This window comes from Furipterus horrens, unplaced genomic scaffold (genome assembly GCF_987537825.1).
Source record: "Furipterus horrens unplaced genomic scaffold, mFurHor1.1.pri manual_scaffold_5, whole genome shotgun sequence".
NCBI lineage: Eukaryota > Metazoa > Chordata > Mammalia > Chiroptera > Furipteridae > Furipterus > Furipterus horrens.
This window is the reverse complement of record NW_028327175.1, coordinates 117199625-117221796: the sequence shown is the minus strand read 5'-3', so window position 1 is coordinate 117221796 and position 22172 is coordinate 117199625. Positions and strand designations below refer to the sequence as shown.

Sequence of the window (22172 nt, the reverse complement as noted above, 5' to 3'; positions counted from 1 at the left end):
GGAGGTATTGGGCTGATTGGAGCAAAGGGGAAAAAGACTGGGACTACTGTAATAACATAATCAATAAAATATACTTTAAAAATAATAATAAAGACAGAACGGTACTGCCCTGGCTGGTATGGCTCAGTGGGTGAGCATCATCCCACAAACCGAAAGGTTGTGTGTTCAATTCCCAGTCAGGGCACATGCCAGGGTTGCAGGTTTGGTCCCCGGTAAGGGTGCATGCAAGAGGCAACCGATGTTTCTCTCTCACAACGATGTTTCTCCCCCCACTTTCTCCCTCCCTTTCCTTCTCTCTAAAAATAAATACATAAAATCCTTAAAAAATATATATAAAGGCAGATTGGTACCAGCAAAAAGATAGGAACATAGAATTCAGAAATAAACCCATACATCTACTATGGCCAACTGATTTCTTTTTAAATTTTACTTATTTATTTTTAGAGAGGGGAAAGGAGGGAGAAAGAAAGGGAGAGAAACACCAATGTGTGGTTGCCTCTTGTGCACCCCCAACCGAGGACCTGGCCTGCAGCCCAGGCATGTGCCCTGACTGAGAATTGAACCAGCAATGCTTTGGTTCACAGGCCGGCACTCAATCCACTCAGCCACACCAGCCAGGGAGCCAAACTGATTTTTGACAAGGATGCCAAGACCCTTTAATAGGAAAGAATAGTCTTTTCAACAAATGGTGCTGGGACAACAGGATATCCATGTGCAAAAAAATGAAGGTGAATGTCTTTCCCACATCATACACAAAATTTATCTCAAATGGATCAAAGAGCTATATGTAAGAACTAAAAGTATAAAAACTCTTAAGAGAAAAATATAGGAGTAAACCTCCATAACCTTGGCAATGCTTTCCAAGATATAAAACCAAAAGCACACGCAACAAATTAAAAAAAAACAAGCGAAAAAAAACAGCTCAAGGGACTTCATCAAAATTAAAAACTTCTGTGTTTCAAGGCACCATCAAGAATGTGAGAAGACAATCCACATAATGGGTGAGAATATCTGCAAATCATATATCTGATAAAGGACTTGTAGCCAGATTATATAAGGAACTCTTACAACTTGATTTAAACTCTCTCTCTCTCTCTCTCTCTCTCTCTCTCTCTCTCTCTCTCTCTCTCTCTCTCTCTCTCTCTCTCAAAAAATAGGCTATGGATCCTAATAAACCCTTCTCCAGAAAAGAAATACAAAGGGCTAATAAGCACCTGGAAAGATGCTCAACATCATCAGTCATTACAGAAATGCAAATCAAAGCCACAGTGAGATTCTACTTGAACCCTCTATGATGGCTAGACTAAAAAAGACAGATAGCCCTGGCTGGTGTGGCTCAGCAGATTAAGCATCAGCCTGGAAACTGAAAGATCACTGGTTCAATTCCCAGTCAGGGCACATGCCTGGGTTGCAGGCCAGGTCCCCAGTTGGGGTGTGAGAGAAGCAAACAATCAGTTTCTCTCCCTCCCTTCCCCTCTCCTTGAAAAAAAGAAAAAGACCGATAATAACAAGTGTTAATGAGAATGTAGAGATATTGGAACCCTCGTGCACTGCTGCTGAGAAAATGAAAAAGGTGCAGGCATACGAACCTAAACCTATCCTGTTGTTTTCTCACATTAAGGAATGTTGATCGACTTTGCTTTAGTGGAGCTATTTTGGTACTGTATAAGTAGTTTTGGTTCTGTTTGGGCAGTGAATTCAAGGCTTCCATGACTTGGTTTGAACTTTGCATATTTCATATCAGTAATACAACCATTTTAATTTATCTAAATAAAAGATTTTCTTTCTCTCCCACTGTGTCTATGACTAAGGCCCCCTGCCCCTGATTACTAAGGAAAATATAAATAAATAAACACAAACATACATACGTACATGCATATATATACATATTTTTAAATAGTGCGGGCACTTAAGCAAACAGTCTGACAGTTCCTCAAAAAGAACAAGGTACCATATAAAGCAGCAATTCCACTCCTTGGTATATACCCAAGAGTAAGGAAAACACTTCTGTACGAGAATGTTCACAGGGGCATTACTCATAGCAGCCAAAAGGTAGATACAACTCAAATATCTATCAACAACAGATAAGTGGATAAACAGTGTAGTGTCATCATAAAATCAAATATTATGCAGCCATAAAAAAGTAGGAATTATAGATATATGCTACAACATACATGAACATAAAGACATGATGCTTGACTTCCAGCCAAGATGGAAGCACAGGTAGACATGCTGCATCTCCCTCCACAACTAAGAAAGAATACAACTACCTCAAAATTAGAGACAACCAGAAGTTCCAGAAAATCGAGCTGCATGGAAATCCAACAAAGATATAAAGAAGAAATACTCATCCAGACAGGTACGAGGGGTGGAGCCAGGGCAGAGAGGACGCGGTATGGTGGCGGCAGCAGCTGTGGCAGTGGCTGTGGCTGTCCAGTGGAAAGCACAGTCACACATTTTCAAAAAGTAGGGAGGGACACCTGGGGAGCATTCCCAGCACCAGACCAGACCCCACAACTCATGGTTCCAGTGCCTGGGAAAATAAAACCTCATAGCTTCTGACTGTGAAAACCAGTGAGGGGCTGGGGCAGAGGAAGAAACAGCCAGTCTCAGCAGAGTCCATTTGTTTAAAGGGCACCCATGGTCTTAGAACATCTGCAGACCCACACACTCTGGGAACCATGGCTAGGGCAACAGCTAGAAAGGCACCAATCCCATATGGGAAATAGGAGAAGTGCCTGGAAAAGCGGTAAGGGCCGAGCAAACAGCATTGTTCCCTCTCAGGCCACCCCCCCACGCACACCATACAGCGTCACAACATGGTGAAATAGGTCACCCTGTACTGATGAATAAATACGTAAGGCTCTGCCCCTTACAACGTAACAGGTCCAACAGCTCTACTTAAAACACAGAGGCAAACACAGAAAGCTGTCAGGATGAGGAGACAGAGAAGTACGACCCAAAAGAGGGAACAGATCAAGGTTCCAGTGGGAGAACTAAGTGACAAGATCACCAACCTAATAGACACAGTTCAAAACACTGGTAATAAAGATACTCACAGACTTGATAGATATGCTTGACTATGACAAATGCAGGAGGAAAGAAGTGAAGGCTAGGCTAAGTGAAATGGGGGAAAATCCACACGAAACAAATGGTGAAGGGAAGGAAACCAGGGTTCAAATAAATTATTTGAAAATAAGGAAGAAATAGACAGTCAACCAGTATAAAATGAAGAAATAAGAATTGAAAAAAATGAGGAGAGGATTAGGAACCTCTGGGATAACTTTAAATGTGCCAACATCCGAATCACAGGGATGCCAGAAGGGGAAGAGGAAGAGCAAGAAATTGAAAACTTACGTGAAAAAATAATGAAGAAAAATTTCCCTAATTTGGCAAAGGAAATAGACATACAAGTTCAGGAAGCACAGAGAGTTCCAAACAAGCTAGACCCAAAGAAGACGACACCAAGACACATCATAATTAAAATGCCAAAGGTTCAAGGTAAAGAGAGAATCTTAAAAGCAGCAAGAGAGAAGCAGAGAATCACCTACAAAGTGGTGCCTAAAAAATTATTAGCTGATTTCTCAAAAGAAACTTTGCAGGCAAGAAGTATTCAAAGTGATGAAAAGCAAGGACCTACAACCAAGACTACTCTACCCAGCAAAGCTATCATTTAGAAAGGAAGTGCAGATAAAGTGGTTCCCAGACAAGGTAAAGCTAAAGGAGTTCATCATCACCAAGACATTATTATATGAAATGTCAATGGGATTTATTTAAGAAAAAGAAGATCAAAACTATGATCATTAAAATGACAATAAGCTAACAACTATCAACAACAGAATCTAAAAAATAAAAAGAAAAAAAAGAAAAAAACGAAGCAAACAACCAGAATAGGAACAGAATCATAGGTATGGGGATTATTTTGAAGATTATCAGCTGGGAGGGGGCAAGGGGAGAAATGGGGAAATGGTGCAGGGATTAAGAAGCATAATTGGTAGGTACAAAATAGAGAGGGGAAATTTAATAATAATACAGAAAAGGGTGAAGCCAAAGAACTTATATGCATGACACATGGACATGAACTAAGGGGGGTGGGACTGCTGGAAAGAAGGGGGGTACTTGGTGGAGGGGAGCAAAGGGAAAGAAATTGGGACAACTGTAACAGCATAATCAATAAAATACACTTAAAAATAATAACAACATGATTCTAAGTGAAAGACACCAGGCACAAAAGGCCATATATTGTATGCTTCAATTGGTATGAAGTGTCCAGAACAGACAAATCTATAAAGACAGAAAGTAAGTAAGTGATTGTCAGGAACTGGAGGAAGGGGAGAATGAGGAGTGACTGCTAATTGGTCTGGGGTTTCTCTTTGGAATGATGAAGATGTTCTGGAATTAGACGGTGGTGATGTTTGCGCAACTGTGAATATACTAAAAAAAAACCACTAAATTATACACTTTAAATGAGTGAGCTGTATGGTATATGAATCATATCTCAATCAGTTGTTCTAAAAAATAATTGTATCACACCTGCCTGCTCAGAATCACCCTATATTGGTGGAGCTTAAAAATGGGGAGACATACAACAGGTTCCTGATAAGCTGTGACAACTAGATGAACAACAACCTGTGTGAGGTGATCTGCACATCCAGGGACAGGGACAAGTTCTGGCGGATGCCTGAGTGCTACATCCATAGCAGCAGCATCAAGTACATGAGCATCATTGACGACATTATTGACAGGTCAAGGAAGAGGTGGTGGCCAAGGGCCATGACCACAGTGGCCGGCAGCAGCCGAAGCAGCAGAAAGGCCAAGGCCTGGCGGCTGCTGGGCAAGGTGTTTGGCAGCTGGGGTCAAGGCAGGATCCCAGGTACCTGCAGAGGTCATCCAGAAAAGAAGCCAGGCAGGCAGGTGGGCAAACAGTGTGCTGGCCCTGCATCCCCCAGACTTGAGATCCCCCTATCCAAGGCTACATTTCTGCTCCAGTCCATGTATTTGTTCAGAACAGAAAGAAGAGGCAGGTGTTGGGGGGGCCCCCCACCAGTGCATTTTGTGATCCTCCTCTTTTTGTTAAGTTCTTTTTTTTTAATATGCTTTTTTGATTATGCTGTTAGTTGTCCCAATTTCTTTTTCCTTTGTTCCACTCCACCCAGTGAACCCCCTCCCTCCAGTTGTCCCCCCTCCTTAGTCCATGCCCATTGGTTGTGCACATAGTTCTCAACATCTTCCTGTCTACTCCACTCCTTCCTACTATGCTTCTAATTTCTTGTACATTCTCCCTCCCTTTCCCCACTTCCCCCTCCCTTCTGACTTCCCCCCAAAATGTTCCCCATACCTATAATTCTTTTCCCACTCTCGTTGTCTATTAAGTTTGCCTTTGTTTTGATTCCCTAGCTTCTGTTGTTCGTTGTTGTGATAGTTTCCATTTTAATGTTCATAGTTTTGATCCTCTTTCTCCTAAACAAGTCCCCTTAACATTTCATATAACAGTTGTTTGGATCTGATGAACTCCTTTAGTTTTACTTTGTCCTGGAAGCACTTTCTCTGCCCTTCTATTCTGAATGACAGCTTCACTGGATAAGAGTAATCGTGGTTGTAGGTTTTTGCTTTTCATTACTTTAAATATTTCTTGCTAGTCCCTTCTTGCATGCAGAGTTTCTTTTGAGAAATCAGCTGATAGTCTTATTTGGACCCTTTTGTACATAATTCTCTTCTCTCTTGCTACTTTTAAGATTCTCTCTTTATCCTTAATTTTTGACATTTTGACTATAATGTATCTTGGTGTGGTTCTGCCTGGGTTTAATTTTTTTGGAACTCTCTGTGTTTCCTGGACCTGTAAGTCTATTTCCTTCCCCAAGTTAGGGAAGTTCTGCTTCATTATATTTTCATATAACTTTTTAATTTCTGGCAACCCTATGATTAGATGTTGGCCCACTTATAGCAGTCCCATAAGTTTCTGAGCCTCTCCTCATTTTCCTCACTTTTTGTTTCCTCTTTCTGCTCTGGCTGACTGTTTGTTCCTTCCCTATGTTCCGATTTGTTGATTTGATGCCTAGTTTTCTTTCCCTCATCGCTAATTTCATATGTGCTTTCGTTCATTTCAACAGGACTAGGCTTCATTCCTTCCCCGTCTTGTTTAAGATCTGCTGTTAGGTCTGTAAGCATTCATATAACCAAAGCTCTGAACTGTGCCTCAGAAAGATTTCCTATCTGCTGATCCATTAGATTAGATATTTGCTGGCTTGACAGCTGCATCACCAGGATCTCTATCATGATCTGTGCCATCCGGACAGTTTTGTGTTTACCTTTGCTTCCTGGGTGGGGCTGCCACACTTCCTACGCTATAGGGGGCAGAGTCTCGTGCACTCGTCACTATGGGGCGACCCTTCTCATCATACTGTGGTGTTTTGTGTGGGGGTGGGAGTCCAAGATGGATTCCTGTCGTTCACTCTCCACTGAGAGACCGGAAGACTCCTCTCCCATCCCCACCCCCTCCAGCCCTCACAGTCCAAGGCAATGGGGGTCCGCCTTGCCTGGTGTTGGAATCACAAGCTGACGGGTTTTGGTTTCCAGCCAGGGGTGCTCCCCAGGCGCTTCTCATCTCCCCTTAAATACTTTAGGGTGTCTGTGCTTACCACCATCCCACTGCCGTCCCACCGCCATCAGCACAGCTTGACCTCTCCACCCCGACTTCGCCCCTCCTACCCATCTGGACAAGCACCACTTCTTTATAACTTTATATGTAGGACTTCCATGTAGCTTTATTTTCTGGAACTTCTGGTTATTTCTGGTTTTGCAGTAGTTGTATTCCTTCTTAGTTGTGGAGGGAGACAGAGCATGTCAGTCTAGGCCTCCATCTTGGCAGGATGTCCCCAAAGCTCTTTTTTGTTTAAGCCAGCATCCTACACTTGGAAATGTCATTTGGTTTTTTCTTTTTAAGTATATTTTATTGATTATGTTGTTACAGTTATCCCAATTTCTTTTCCCTTTGCTCACCTCTTCCCAGCATCCCCCTTCCCTCCAGCAATTCCACCCCCCACTTACTTCACGTCCATGGGTTGTGCATATATGTTCTTTGGCTTCACCCTTCCCTATATTATTAATTTCCCCCTGTTTATTTCGTATCAACCAATTATGCCTCTTAGTCCCTGCACCATTTCTCCATTTCTCCCCCTTCCCCTCCTAGCTGATAACATGGCAAGTGATCCCCACACCTATGATGCTATTCCTGTTCTGGAGTTTGCTTCGTTTGTTTGTTTTTATTTTTTAGATTTTGTTGTTGATAGTTGCTAGTTTGTCATCTGAATGTTCATAGTTTTGTTCTTATTTTACTTAAATAAGTCCCATTAACATTTCATATAATAATGGCTTGGTGATGATGAACTCCTTTAGCTTTACCTTGTCTGGGAAGCACTTTATCTGCCCTTCCATTCTAAATGAGAGCTTTGCTGGATAGAGTAATCTTGGTTGTAGGTCCTTGCTTTTCATCTCATTGAATACTTCTTGCCAGTCCTTTCTTGCCTGCGAAGTTTCTTTCGAGAAATCAGCTGATAGTCTTATAGGCACCCCTTTGTAAGTAACTCTCTTCTTTTCTTTTGCTGCTTTTAAGATTCTCTGTTTATCTTGAACCTTTGGCATTTTAATTATGATGTGTCTTAGGTAGAGCTGTCGCACCTGTTACGTTGTAAGTGGCGGAGCCTTAGGCATTCGTCAGTATAGGGTGACCTGTTTCACCATGTTGTGGGCTGTGTGGTAGGGAGGGATTTGAGAGGGAACAATGCCTCTTGCTTGGCACTCACCCCTTTTCCAGGCACTTCTCCCACTTCCATATGGGACTGGCACCTCTCTAGCTGTTTCCTTGACTGTTGTTCCCAGAGTGGGTGGGTCTGCAGACATTCTAAGACCATGGGGACCCTTTAAATAAGAGCACTGCTGAGAGAGACAGGCAGTTTCTTCCTCAGCCCCAACCCCCATTGGTTTGCACAGTCTGAAACAACGAGGCTTTATTATCCCCAGCGCTGGAACAGTGAGCTGTGCAGTCTGGTCAGGTGCTGGAGTGCTCCCCAGTTGTCCCTCTCGACCTTTTAAAATGTGTAACTGCACTTTCTGCTGGGTTGCCACCGCCGCCACTGCTGCTGCCCCCACACCGTGTCCTCTCCGCCCCTCCTGTCTGTCTGGATGAGTATTTCTTCTTTATATCTTTGTTTGTTGGACTTCCATACAGCTCGATTTTCTGGACCTTCTGGTTGCCTCTAGTTTTGAGGTAGTTGTATTCCTTCTTAGTTGTGGAGGGAGATGCAGCTTGTCCGTCTAGGCCTCCATCTTAGCCAGAAGTCCTATTTGGTATTTTTGATTGTGTGAAGTCGCAGCCAACTTGATTTCTGGAAGGTTCTGTGTGTTACTGCATCTTTAGAGCCCTTGCCCTTGTGTTAAGGGGTACATTTTTCAAACAGGTTTGTTTTGAATCTCTTGTTGGATCCTAGGGTGACAAATAGACAGGAGTTTTTCATTTTAAGCTCTTTGCACAGGGAGTTTTCCTGAAACACAGACCTGAAATCATCTTTTCAAAACAAATCCAGACAGACATGTGCCTCCGAAGTTATTGTGGGGATGTGAATGAGCCCTGCCCCTTTGTCTTCTCTCTCCCTCTGCGTTACAAAAATAAAAACACAACTACAAAAAGAAAAAAGAAAATGCACATAGTATTCAAAGACAATTTAAAGCAACCACAGACAGCACAGCACATTTTCAATGGGGGCCGGGGGGTAAATTAATAAGTAAGAATGAATAAATATGTTTTCAGTACACAGAGACATCCAAGGCTAGCGAGAACAGGATAAAGCAAGTACCAGGTCTGTTCAGAAGAAGTCCAATCATTGTTAATACAACAGGAACAGTTTGTGCGAGATTGATGTAACCTGGCAGCCAAGGAGAGTGGACTGGAATGTACATGCATGAACAATGACAACTTCACTGTACTAGTCAGCGGGGGCAGCAGACACCATTGAATGAGCATGTGTATTGTGTGGCTGTTGCATTCAAAATGACTGAGTGAGTTGAGCAAGGGCTTTGCATCAAATTTTGCTTTAAGCTTGAACATTCCTCTATGGAAACTATTCAAATGATTCAGGAGGCTGCAGCTATGGGCAACTGGTGTTTGGGAGCTTCATCACAAGAACATACCCACTCATGCATAACGTCTCATGGAGACTTTTTTGGCAAAATATCAAATCACCCAGGTGACTCAGCCCCCCTACAGCCCAGATCTGGCCCCCTGTGACTTCTGGCTTCTCCCAAAACTAAAATCACCTTTCAAAGGGAAGAGATTCACACCATTGATGAGATTCAGGAAAATACAATGAGGCAGCTGATAACAACTGGGAGAACTGTGTGAGGTCCCAAGACACCTGCTTTGAAGGAGACTGAGGTGTCACTCTCCTATGTAAAATGTTTCTTGTATCTTCTTCAATAAATGTCTCTACTTTTCATATCACATGGCTGGATACCTTCTGGACAGACCTTGTATACACCTACAACTGCAGCTGGCACCATAAACCTATGTTGCTGTTAAAATGTTTTTGTAGCCCTGACTGGTGTGGCTCAACAGACTGAGTACCGGACTGCAAACCGAAAGGTCACTGGTTTGATTCCCAGTCAGGGCATATGCCTGGGTTGCAGGCCAGGTCCCTAGCTTGGGACATATAAGAGGAAACCTACTGATGTATTTATTGCACATCAATGTTTTTCTCCCTCTATTTCTCCCTCCTTTCTAAAAAGTAAATAACTAAAATCTTTGAAAAAATGCTTTTTGAAAAGTAATTTGGTAATTTGTCAACAAAATGACAACAGAACAGTAGTCAATGAAACACAGAAATACTGAGGAGAAGTGGGTATAAATACAGTTAAAAATTTTAGGTGGGTATTAAGAAAGGAAGAGCCCTGGGCAACTATTTCAGCTGGTTAGAGGGTTGCAGGTTCGATCCCCAGTCAGTGCGCACAGAAGAAAAAAAAATGCACAAATAAGTGGAATAACAAAGCAATATTTCTCTCTCTCTCATCAATTAAAAGAATTTTTAAAGGATTAGATAACATCAAATCAGAATTACATAAAAGCTGTATGTATTACCATTAAAAAAATATTTTCTAGCTCTGACCCTGAAGTATTTTAGCAATGACTTACAAAATGAACTCAGAGCACCCAGATCTGTTTCTAATAGTACTCCCTATTAAAAGAATCCAGGAGAGCACTTGATTCCATGTCTTGGAACAGAAGAAAGACAATCAATATGATCTAAGAATCCCTTGCTGGGTCTGAAAAGGAGATGCCTTTTACTTAGAGGTCTGCTTAGATCATTATAACTCTAGACAAAATATAAAAATATAAAACAATTAACCAAACACACAGTATCAATGAAATACTAGGGGAATATGACTAATTGACTTCGGAAAAAACATCTAAGAGAATCTGATATTTTAAATGTAGCACCCAGTGGTACAGGTCCCCTAGCTGGAATGGGAGCCCAAAGCACAACTACTTACAGAAAACTGATATTTTCTCCTATGGCTGGCAATAAGTTAAGTGTGCCTTACACATATCTCACAGGAGGTACCAAGAGTTGGACCAAGCTCTGGGGTTCAGTCAGTACTTTAATAATTTGTCCCTATAAGCAAAGTATACAATCACATTCAAATTAAATTACTTCCCCAGAGATTAGTAGAAACTTTTTGTTCTCAGGGGCAGTGGTTAATGGGGAAGAGGTCACAGTTGCCAGGCTGAGGCCCATGAAGAACCATGATAGGCCTGGACTGTCCTCACCAGCCAGGCCAGCTACACTACTAGTGAGAGCTGTGCACACAAGAGCACTGAGCACCTCATGGGGTTCCGGTGACACAGCCAAGAGGGAAATGCTCCCTGAGCCTCCAGGGTCATCCCAAATGCAGACCCTCAGGCCTGGGAATGAAAAGCAGGACTGTGTGACCTGAAGGAACACGCTTGAGGGAGGGTAAGCAGAAGGATCCAGCACTTCACACAGCACAGTCCTGGGCATCACAGTACTGCTTCGATCTTTCTGGCCAAATGCCCACTGGGCAGCCATCACTGCCCCATAGGAAGGAGGAAAAAACAGGACCACCTGTCTCTGTCATGCCCCACCCCCACCACACCTGTCCCACCAAGTTGTGTAAATCAGATCAACAAGGGCCTGTTTACAGACCTCACCTAAGTTCACCTGTGTGCCCAGTCATCTGCTAAGCAAGGCACAAGGAGACAACTAAAGAGGCACATAGGACAGTGACAAATATTCCTTTTAATTCCAAACTGACATGTGAACTACTGAATAAAATGTCAAACATGAAGTTTTTAAATAACAATGTGATGGACTGATGCATGGACCTGGAAAAATGTTATTGTACTTCCCATGCTTCTCGAACAAAGACAAGCCAACAAAGGTACCAACAAATCTGTCACATAACAGTTTTTGGCACAGCTAGGGAACAGCCCATTGCTTCTTCTCAGTGGGCAGACTCTCAGCTCTGAGAGATGCCATGAGCGACATCCAAGAGCAGTAAGGAGTTTCCCAAAGGGTCGGCTGCAATGACTGAGGAGACAGGGTCCAGCAGGCAGCAGGTGTCTGCGAGTGCACAGGAAGCAAGAGAGCACTGAAGACCTGGGTGTGAGCACCATTAAACAGACAGCCCTGATCTCAAACACACTTGGAGGGCCTCAGCACAGTGAAGACGGCTTCAGCAACACTTACCAAGACAAGCTGTCTTCAGCTCAAGCTTCCTGATTGCTAACTGAACAAGTGTCCACCCATTGGAGAGCTATCCGCCAAAGACAACGAGAAGGTTAAGTCTAATGAGACTATGGTTTAAGAGCAGGTGTTCTTGAAAGATTTCTTTTCTTTTTATCGAAGTGGTATCTTTGGTTTAAAAAAAAAAAAGAAAGAAAGTCTCAAGAACAGATCTTCAAAGAGCACTGCCCACCCTGGCTGGTGTGGCTCAGTGGACTGAGCGCTGGCCTATGAACCACAGGGTCACCAGATCAATTCCCAGTCAGGGCACAGGCCTGGGTTGCGGGCCAGGTCCCCAGTCGGAGGCGTGTGAGAGGCAACCAACCACACACTGATGCTTCTCTCCCTCTCTTTCTCCTTCCCTTCCCCTCTATAAACAAACAAACAAACAAATAAATAAAGGCTGCCCCTTAAAAAATGCAGGTTTGCAATCAATCTGGGCTAAGCCAACCCTGAATGCAGATGCCAACCAGGTGGGCGGCCCTTGACATTAACCTCTGCCCATTCCCAGGCTCCATGGCCAGACCTGACCCAAGAGACCCAGTGACACAGAGCAGCACTGGGCCACCCACTAAAGAGGGAGCAAGTGGAGCATTGTGCTCACTTCCTCTCTGACATCCATCCACATGTGAGGATGGTGTCACAGTAACACAGAAAATGCCCAAAAACCTGAGCAGGCGAGAGTGGAGACAGGAGATAAGATGAACACTGAGATTTGAAGGACAAAAAGTGAGTGTTTTGTTGTTACTAGTGGTGTTTGTTGGGGTGGCAGACAGTAAGACATGATTCAAGCATAAAGAGCAACAGAGGCCCTGACCAGTGTGGCTCAGTTGGTCGGTGTCATCCCGCAAAGCAAAAGGTTGCAAGCTCGATTCCTGGTCAGGGCTCATGTCTACACTGTGGATTCAGTCCCCAGTTGGGGCACATACAAGAAGCAACTGGTCAATGTTTCTCTTCCTCTCTTTCTCACTCCTTTCCCTCTCTCTCTCTGAAAAAAGAAAAATCTTTACCAAAAAAAAAAGAACACCAAAACACAGCAACAGAGATAGCATTGCTAAGCTGCCCTTGTCGCTACAGAATTTAAGTATCAGATGTGCTGTTTCGTGTTCACACATGTGGATGCAGAGGACTGAAGGCAGCCCAGTCCCCAAAACATCTGGTCAGAACAGATGTACTACCAAAGACCCTTCCCCAGGTGAGTGCATATGTTTAGTACATGAGAGTGAGCCTTGGAGCAGGCAATGGGCTCAGCCCTGTGGCTGCCCTCAACCTGGAGTGGAGTTCATCCTGGAAGCTGCCAGGGCTATACCTAAGTACAGTCCACTAGGAGGGAGCCCACACCATGAGCTCTGAGCCTCAGAAAGTTTGTGGTCTCTGATGCATATTCTATCCCACTGGTTCTCAATTCAGGAAATTCTGCCCCCACTCCACCCTTGGCAATGCCTGGAGACATTTTGGGTTGCAATAACCAGGGGAGGGAGAAAAGCTTTACTGGCATCTGGTGCATAAGGGCAGGAAGCTTTAATACCCTACAATATCAGGACAGTTCCCATTTGAGAGGTCCTGATCTACCCTCGTAGGCTCTACCCTCCAGGCTCTACCCTCCATCCCTCAGGAAGAAGCCCACCAAGTGTTCAGTGACCACCCTCAAAGTACTCAGCAGTAGGGCAGGCCCTGTGTGCAGTGAGATCCTACACCACCCCTTAGAGCAGGAGAGAGAAAGACGCCCAAGCACAAGAGGCTGTACGCACAGGTAACTGTACCAAGTTGAAAAGGCACATTAAAAAATCTTAAGGTTGTGTTTGGGAAAAAGAAACTTACATCCATGACCTAAACAGTAAAAAAATGGCAGCATGAATAAGGCCTCACACTAAGACTGCCTACCGGGACAGTGACTTTACACTAAAAAATACAGGAGTGAGCAAGAAAGCACTCATGGTCCTCTAGAATCAATAAGGTGTGCAAGAAGGGGTGGGGGGTGGGGTCTTGCGGGAGTGGCCAAGAAAGCTGGAGGAGGCTGAGGAGGGAGTGGGAGGGAACACCTCTAAGTGGGGTGAGGTGACACTCAACTTCTTCAGCAGCCACATCCACATTCAACTCCCAAGAGGGTAAGACACCAACCTGGCAAAGATGCATTCATCCAAATGTCTCAGCACAACACCCTGCTCCCTGGAAAGCAATCCCTAACTCCAGCAGCAGCCACACTGCCAGGAGCGAGTACTTGCTTTTTCAGTTTTCCCTGGACTCCTGCCTCAAAACACACAAGTTTGGGCTGGAACTCTGCTTGACATTGCTGTTTCCAAATGCCAGCCTTTGACGCTTACCTCGCTATGAGATTATACCCAATAATTTCTCTGATTGTTTGTTTGTTTGTTTTTACTAATGAAACAACTCTCAAGTAAGAACGGGGATGTGAAAGACACAGCTAGGAGGCCCTTTGTTTGCCATGAGGAACACCCTGATTATTCCACAATAAAGCAAGCTACACCGCAGAAGGAGAACACATCCAGCCAGGACACCGGATATGAGGAGAAGCATCTGAGCACACGCAGCCTGTCCTTCCCCATGGAGAAGCCCCTCTCTAGGAAGGAGCCCCCGCGGACAGCAGGTAAAAGGCATTAAGACTTAATCCTGTGCTTTTATTCTTTGCCCTGTACCATGTGGGTGGTGTAGGACTGAGATCTCGTGTGTTCTGCATACTGACAGAGCCTGCCCCACGATAAAGGTTTAAGCCCAGGTTTTTTGCACCCGTAAACATTAATATACCTGATGTTAACTTTTACCTTTACAAAGTGCCTGGCAAGTTCACTCAGCCCAAAAGCACAATTCCAACGAGAGGTTCAAAGGTGTTAATTAGCCTCTCCTTTAAGGGGCACAGGCCACCTTACTATAAATTAACATAAGCTAGTCAGTCCCCTTACTTTGTTGCTGGCAGTGGGTGCAGAATACTCGGGGCCTGAGCGGAGTCATGTCTGCTTTGGCTTTGGGGGACCAGAGTCCGAGGAGAGAACAAGGGTGTGTGCGGAGGTGCTGGAGGACGGTGAGGCGGCCCCCTGGCCAGGATGAGAAGAGGCAGGGAGAGGATGCTGACAGCACCCACGGTGCACAGCCACCATCCCTCTCCACCTCAAACTCCCAGGACTCCAAGAATCACCCTGGGAATCTGTCTGGTGCCTGCCCTTCACCCAGCTTAGGAGGCATGCTGTGTTATTTGCCACAGCTTACAGCATCTCACAACTCCTGCGAGGGTCAAGGGGAGCTCTGAGACCTTTAACTCACTCAGCACGGACAACTCAGGCCGTGCAGTGATTTCCCTAAGTATATCTGATTCTCCAAAGCCACGATTTTCCTGCTATTTCAGAAAAATATATGTATGAACTCATTTTATGCATCAGTGTTCCTTAAAGGAGGTAAATCAACTACATTATTAACCCAACTACTCAACAAACACAGCCACCGTGCCAGCCAGGGTCCGGAGACACGGCTCTAAGGCAAATGTGGTCCCTGCCCCTAGGAAGCTCTACATCTTAAGGGGATGACGAGCCCGACGTCATCTACAGAACCAGCTGGTTAAAGCTGTGAGGGCAGCCGTGGCAGAGCCGGGTGAGTGCTGGGACTACGGCGCAGCCCCCCGGCTGCTGTGACCCCAGCGTGGGTTGGCGAAGGGCTCGGAGGGAACGGTTGGAAGGCTGCGGCACTGTCCAGGGGATGGTGGCAGAGGCTTAGACGGTGCTGCGATGGCTGGGAGGGAAACACTAACGTGCAGAAAGTGAAATGTAGTGAGAGCTGACCACGCATCACACATTTTAAAAGTTTCTCTTTCCCGTGTGTTCCAGATTCAACCTACAGAAGCCTTCATGAGTCAGAAAGAAAAACTAGGCATTCAGAAACCAACATCCCCAAGTGAAGTATAGAAAGGACTCTGGAGTTTGGAAATGGCAATAATAGATGATGTAATAGTCAGTCTCTCTCTCTGTCTCTCTGTCTCTCTCTCTCTCTCTCTCTCTCTGTCATACCTGCTTTTCCATCACATGCTTTATATGAAATGAAATGGCAGGGCCTCCGCCAGCACCTCGCAGCAGCTTCAATGACTCAAGACAAATGCAGTGCTCGTGAGACCGCACTGCTTTTATCTACTTCATCAACAAAGGGTCACTGGGCATCTACTGTGTGCCATACACTCTCCTGGGGCGCTGGAGAGAGAGCAAAGAACAAAACTAAACCCATGTCCTCAAGAAGCCCACATTCTAATGAGGCAGACAGACCCCCACCCCAAAGAAAACATAAATGCAGTGGAAGTTCCAGTGTGTCAAAAGTTCCAATGTGTCCCTATGGTGATAATTACTGTGAGAAAAACAGCAGGGAAGGGAGATGGGAGTATCTGGATGGGGATGGTATAAACTGAACAATCAGAAAAGCCCCCACTGTGAAGGTGACATCTGAGCAAAGACCCAAGGAGGTGGGAAGAGCCCTGAAGAAACCTGGAGAGAGTGTTTCTGGCCAATGCAAAAGTCCCAAGGCAGGAGCAGCTCTAGACTCACAGCAGTCCAGCTTGGCCCATGGCACAGACCACCTCCAGACAAACACTTGGGTGCCAAGCAGGGACCTTGGCACTCCTGAAACACCCCATATCGGCACCTCAAACCGCAGGGGTGGGAGCCTGAGAAATGGGGCTGCCCATGAAGACCCGGGCACCTCCTGCACCGGAGTCTGATGGCAGCCTAACCAAGACTGTACTGTCCAGCACCAACCCAAGGCTCTGAGATGCTGCTAAACAAAACACTGCCACTCAGAAGCATCCCAGCAGTAGCCTCTCCGCTCCAGTACCATGAGCACGATGACAAAGAAACGCCATCAGGAGCAGCCTTTCTCCCTCATGCAATTCTGTGATTTCCTTCTTGCCTCGGCCACAGGCGCCAGCCGAGCACCTCAGCACAAGACCAGTCTCGGGGCCTCTCCCAGACAAACACGTTTACAAGGCCAGCTTGGTGCTTGTGCTTTCTCTTCCCACAGGCATAACTCGCTGGCACAGGTACAGTTAATCAATAATTTCACTGCTGCATTTAAAGAAAATGATGGTTGCAATACTAGCTTGTAGAGCATTTTTAAAGCATCAATTGTGAAATGAAAAGAAAAAGAAAAAAGCCCTCTTCCAGTGTGAAAAGTCCAAATGTTTATTTGTACTATAGATGTTATTCTAAAGGGTTAATTTTTAAAAAACATCTTGAGGCAGTAACTGAGCTGCACAAAGAGCACTATGACACCTCCAGGATCTGGAGGACACTTGCTCACTGGAGGCTGCATGTCAGGGTGGGTGGGGGTCTGCTCAGGCTCCTGAGGCACTCCCTTCCAGCCTGCCATCCCTCGACCGGCGGGGACTACACAGCCCAGGGAGCCGGGGAGCCCAGATGACCCAGGGCCTGCAGGTGAATCATTCCCTCCCAGCACAGCCCAATCTCCTGGCCACCCACTTGGTGACCCAAAATTATGGTAGGTAAATACTTTTGGTTACTCAATAGCTTCTGAAATTTCAATCTCTAAAAAAGTTTTTGAAGATATTATTTATTTATTTTCAGAGAGAGGGGAAGGGACCAAGAAAGAGAGGGAGAGAAACACCAATGTGTGGTTGCCTCTTGCGCACCCCCAACTCGGGACCTGGCTCTCAACCCAGGCACGTGCCCTGACTGGAAATCAATCCGGTGGTGCTTTGGTTCCCAGGCTGGCGCTCAATCCACTGAGCCACACCAGCCAGGGCTCTGGAGAAATTTAAAGCAACGAAAACCACAGGTGTGACCATCCTTCAACCCCGTCCCCCCTAATAAAATGGAGGTGGTCACAGAGATATTCTCCACAACATGGCCCTCTGCCTGGTCCATGAGTGATGATAGTTCGCCCTTCTTACACAAAGACACGCATGCACCCCAAATCCAAGCCCCTCACACCCAAGGGAGGACTGTGGCCAGCCACCATTGGTGGCTCCCCGTGGCCCAAGACCTACATCAATGCTGCTCCTTTCCCACAGGCCATGCCCCAGCCCTCACTCTTCCTCCCCTACTTCCCATGACCAGCACCCCATCCATCTCTCCACCCCCCTCCCTGGATGGGACCCCTTTGGTGCTTCTCTCTCGTACCTCCCATGCGCTGTCAGGACAAGCTTCCACAGCTGCACCGCCCCTGAGAACTGGGGAAGGTACGTCCACGGCACAGCTCTATCAGGGACAAGGGAGGACAGCTGTTCTCAGTGAACTTGGTTAGAAAGAGTCAGCCGTCGACACTGGCACCTTTGGAGTCTCTGGAAAAGTGGGTCTCACCATGTCCCCTCAACTCCACCCAACAACATAAACCTCCTTCTATACACGCCAGTGTGTCATGGTGAATCAGTAAGTAAAACTGCCACCTGCTGTGCTCACCCCACCTTCTCATAGCTGGCACACGGGCTTTGGGAGGGGACTACACCGCCCCTTCGCAACAGCTTCTCTGACAGGAAGACAAGGACAAGTCTGAACCCACTGACTTCCAAATGAACTTGAAAAATAATAGTCCATATGCAATCTGGACACTTCAATTTGTTTCACACCATTTGTATATAAGGACGTAAAAAAGAGTTTCACCATTTTGGACTTCATGAGTAGTGGGTTCAGCAGTCTCCTCATAGAAGTAGAAACTCTCAAGGGAAAATTACTCTGAGATCAAATTACATTTTCATAGCCACCAAAAACATCAAGGCTCAATTTAGCTATGTAGTACCTTGCTTAGCGACTAACAGAGTTTAGGAAAATATCAGCATCAAAATATCCAGTACCCAATATTCAATCCTGTGCAATGTAACAAACATTTGATTGAAAAATAGATTGAAATGCAAATGATTTGGGGCAAAGAAAGAAACGACCCGTGGATTTTTTTTGAATTTCTTCTCCCCCTGCCATCAAGTCTCACAGCAGACACCTCACCTCCTCCAAAGCTGCAGACAACAGCCCGGCAGGTGGAAGCTGATTTTTAAAATAGAGCCAGGTTTTTAAAGCCTACCTCACAGTCCTTAATTACCTGGTGGCAGGACAGTACTGCCCTGAGCAGCTGAGGAAGTGCAGACGTGAGACAATTCAGTCAGGTTTCAGGAGGCCACTGCAAGTGTCCGGGGGAGAAGCCCACAGGAGACTGGCAGGGGTGGTTCCCAGGGCTCCTGCATCTGTCTATACAGGGGATGGGGCCCAGCTGAAGAGGAGCTCTCTTCTCCAAAATGGTTTGCAGTAGTTGTGTTAGGATGGGAGACTCCTAATTTCTCCTCCTCCATTTTGAAATGAAAATACTTGACAATTACTAGTGATTTACCCATTCATCCCACTAACAGATAGCCACTGAGCACCCACCCAGCGCCCAATTCTGCCTGAACCCTGCGGACTAGGAGAAGAGCCCTGAGTCAGAGCCAGGAGGCCAAGGCTGAACTTGAGGTTTGACTGATGTTCCTCAGATCCAGAAGAATCTTTCTTTATCTGTCTCTGTATCTTAATCTCTTTAGAAAGGATAAAAGGAAAATAAGTAAGGGTTTCGCATGAAGACTGAGCTTGGGGAGTGCGCAGCTAGACTCAGGGTCAATGCGATGAGAGGCCGTCTTTCACTCTGAGAGGGAGACTTGAGATCTGCACAGGGACCAAGGAGTCAAAGCTGAGGACCTACACACCCCATATTTCAGCAACTACAACGGATTCTTTAAACGTGTCTTGGCTCTGAAGAGATTTTTTTAAGTTTCCACAAACCTGCTGAGGGAGACTCTTAATTCCAGGATATCACAGAATTAAACAGATCCAAAATCTTAATCATTACTTACGAAACCGTGTAAACCCTTTGCGTGTGAACTAGTCACGGGCCTCGGACAGACAAGTACAGTTACCCGTACCAGCAGAGGAGGGTTACTGCAGAGCTGTTAGAGCACGCAGTCCGCCTGGCTGAGCACTGCTCCGCACTAGCCATCTCACCTTGAACAAGGCACGTCATCTCTCTGTAGCTCAGACCCTTTACCTCACAACAGGGATGAGGAGAACAGGAACTCCCAGGCTTGCTGTGAGAATTTAATGAGTAAGTGTAAGAAAAGCACTCAAGCTGACTGGGAGGAAGCATGCTAGGAGCACTTTTGCAATTAAATAACACAGAAGGTAACAGATGGAAAGTTTCTCCAAGCAGGGCCATCAAATCATAAAATAAGCCCCTCAAGCCCTTTCCAAGTGCTGTTTATTCACCTGTAACTGAAACTGAATTCCGTATATACCGTCTCACGAGGCCGAGTTTTAAATGTTGAGTCAGACAAAACAATATAGGAAGGCTGAGCTCTCCTAACACACCAGCAGAGGAACCAAGATCTAGATCAGGGCCTTGTATGGGCAAGATGCTGTCACAAAGCTTAAGGCTCCAGCCAGCAACAGAAACGATCCCAAACCCAAACAGCAAAGATGCCTTTCAGTGCCACCTGGGTAGAGTGTGCTCTGGAGCTCTGAAGGTACCCTGACAGGTACCGTCAACACCCCGCACAGAAAGGACACCTCCCTCTGGGACCCTGGGTAAAAGGGGTAGGAGGCTATCATCAAATCCAACTAGTTCATCCCTAAAGGGACCCTGCTCTCAGGTCAGCTGAGCTCATGACAAAGAACATTCTGCTAAGAACCTCCTCTCACTCCGAGAAAATTCACAAATCTAAGCCCACCACAGAAAACCAGGAACCACAGCTGCCTCTCCTACACGCGCACTTCCACCATGGAGAACTACGGTGGAGCAGCAAAACCGAGGACCCGAGTTCCAGGTCCGTGACACAGACCCACCCCTTGAGGGCTGCTGGATGCGCCTGCAACAGACACACACAAAGGTGCTTTGTGAATGCAGTAGGAGGGGAGCTGGGGCCCTGGATCCTGCCTGCATGTGCTCCTAACACGGACCGTGCCGCATGCTCTGCCCACCTTGGCCTTTGACTGAGGGCAGATGGGGACCTGGCACACAAGAGACAGGTGGTCCCAATGCTCTTGTGCAGAGCAACACTCAGCAAAATGTAGCTTGTCCTAACCAGCGAGGGCCCACACTTAGGAGCTGAAGCTCCAGATGGTGGCTGGCTGGATTTAAATGAAGACCAGACTAAGACTGCTTGTACTGTGCCACAGAGCAGGGTGGGGAAAGGACAAGAAGGGAGGGAGAAGCGTTCCGTGGGCGCCCCCGACCCCCGCCGGTGGTCACCTCATCTGTCCTCCCACTCTCTCCTCCAGCCCCTCGGAGCTTCTCACCCAGCGAGACGTAGGCGAGTCGGGCTGCCAGCAGCCTGACATCCAATCCTCAGGCTTAACTGGTCTCAGCACTCAGTGAACATCCGTGTATTTTACTGACTGCACCATCAACATCAACTTTGCACATATGTCACCACAAACATACTAGGAAATGCTCGAGTACAAGATTTCGTGGCATGGACATGGAAGCTCTGCTCACGTCCTGCACTTTGGAACTGCCCACTGGTATACTTTACACACCATGAACCTGATTAACATGGACATCTGGATGCAGGTTACCTCTGGACCCGAGGGGGGAAGATTATACTCAGGAGGGCCACCTGGGGGGGGGGGGTGCGCCTAAGGACCTAGCAAAACCCTGTGTTTAAGGCAGGGCGATGGGCACATGGGAAGTGATGTTCATTCTTTAAATTTTCCATATAATTATATACGCCCCTTATAGATACAACTTTTAAATACCACTGCTCAAAATAAAATAAAACGTCATTTTTTCTCTACTTCTAAAAATCATAACATTTAAGTGCTTACCGTGTGCCACACACTCTTCTGAGCATTTTACAAGTGTTATCATGGTTACTCCTTGAAACAACTCTTGGTGTGAAAACCACTGGCATTCTTTGCACAGACGGGGACACTGAGGCACAGAGCACGTCCTTGTCCATAGTCACATACCCAGCAGTGAAGCCATAGTCACACTCCTTGCTCTCAACTCTTCTCAGTTAGACCAATTAGCAGAGGGTCCGGGTGATGCTGATACGCCGTGTCAGCCAGGGACCGAGGAACGGCGGGCCCCAGACTAGCAGGACCTTCCGGGGAAGCATTTAGTAATCATCACCATGTAATACCTTAGACTTCTGCCATTCTGATCTGGCACATTCCTCTACACAGAATCTGGCAGAAACAGTCAGAAATTCAGAATAAGATTTATATTAACAAAGCATTCATTAAATGACTCCTAACAGCTGGAAATGGCCTATGTAAATGTCCACCAGTGGGACCCTGGCTACTCTGGTTCACCCAGAGAGGGGGAGTACTAGGACCTGTGAAGTGTGAAAGAAATGCCCACGCAAAAATGGGAACTGAAAACAGCAGGAGACAAAAACTGTCAGGTATA

At 46.0% G+C, this 22172-nt stretch overlaps 1 protein-coding gene, 1 long non-coding RNA gene and 1 pseudogene across 3 annotated transcripts in view; 1 reads left to right on the top strand and 2 right to left on the bottom strand.

Moving 5' to 3' along the window:
* PDPK1 (3-phosphoinositide dependent protein kinase 1) overlaps positions 1-22172 on the bottom strand; it is an 81505-nt gene that overhangs the window by 48090 nt on the left and 11243 nt on the right. The gene's annotated exons all lie outside the window — the stretch shown is intronic.
* On the top strand, positions 998-6679 carry LOC150009423 (U6 snRNA-associated Sm-like protein LSm4; annotated as a pseudogene).
* LOC150009422 (uncharacterized) lies at positions 8094-19071 on the bottom strand. The gene is made up of 3 exons (XR_016511167.1): positions 18840-19071; positions 11760-11924; positions 8094-8482 (listed from the first exon to the last, which is right to left on the bottom strand). It is a non-coding gene; the product is annotated as an uncharacterized LOC150009422 (long non-coding RNA).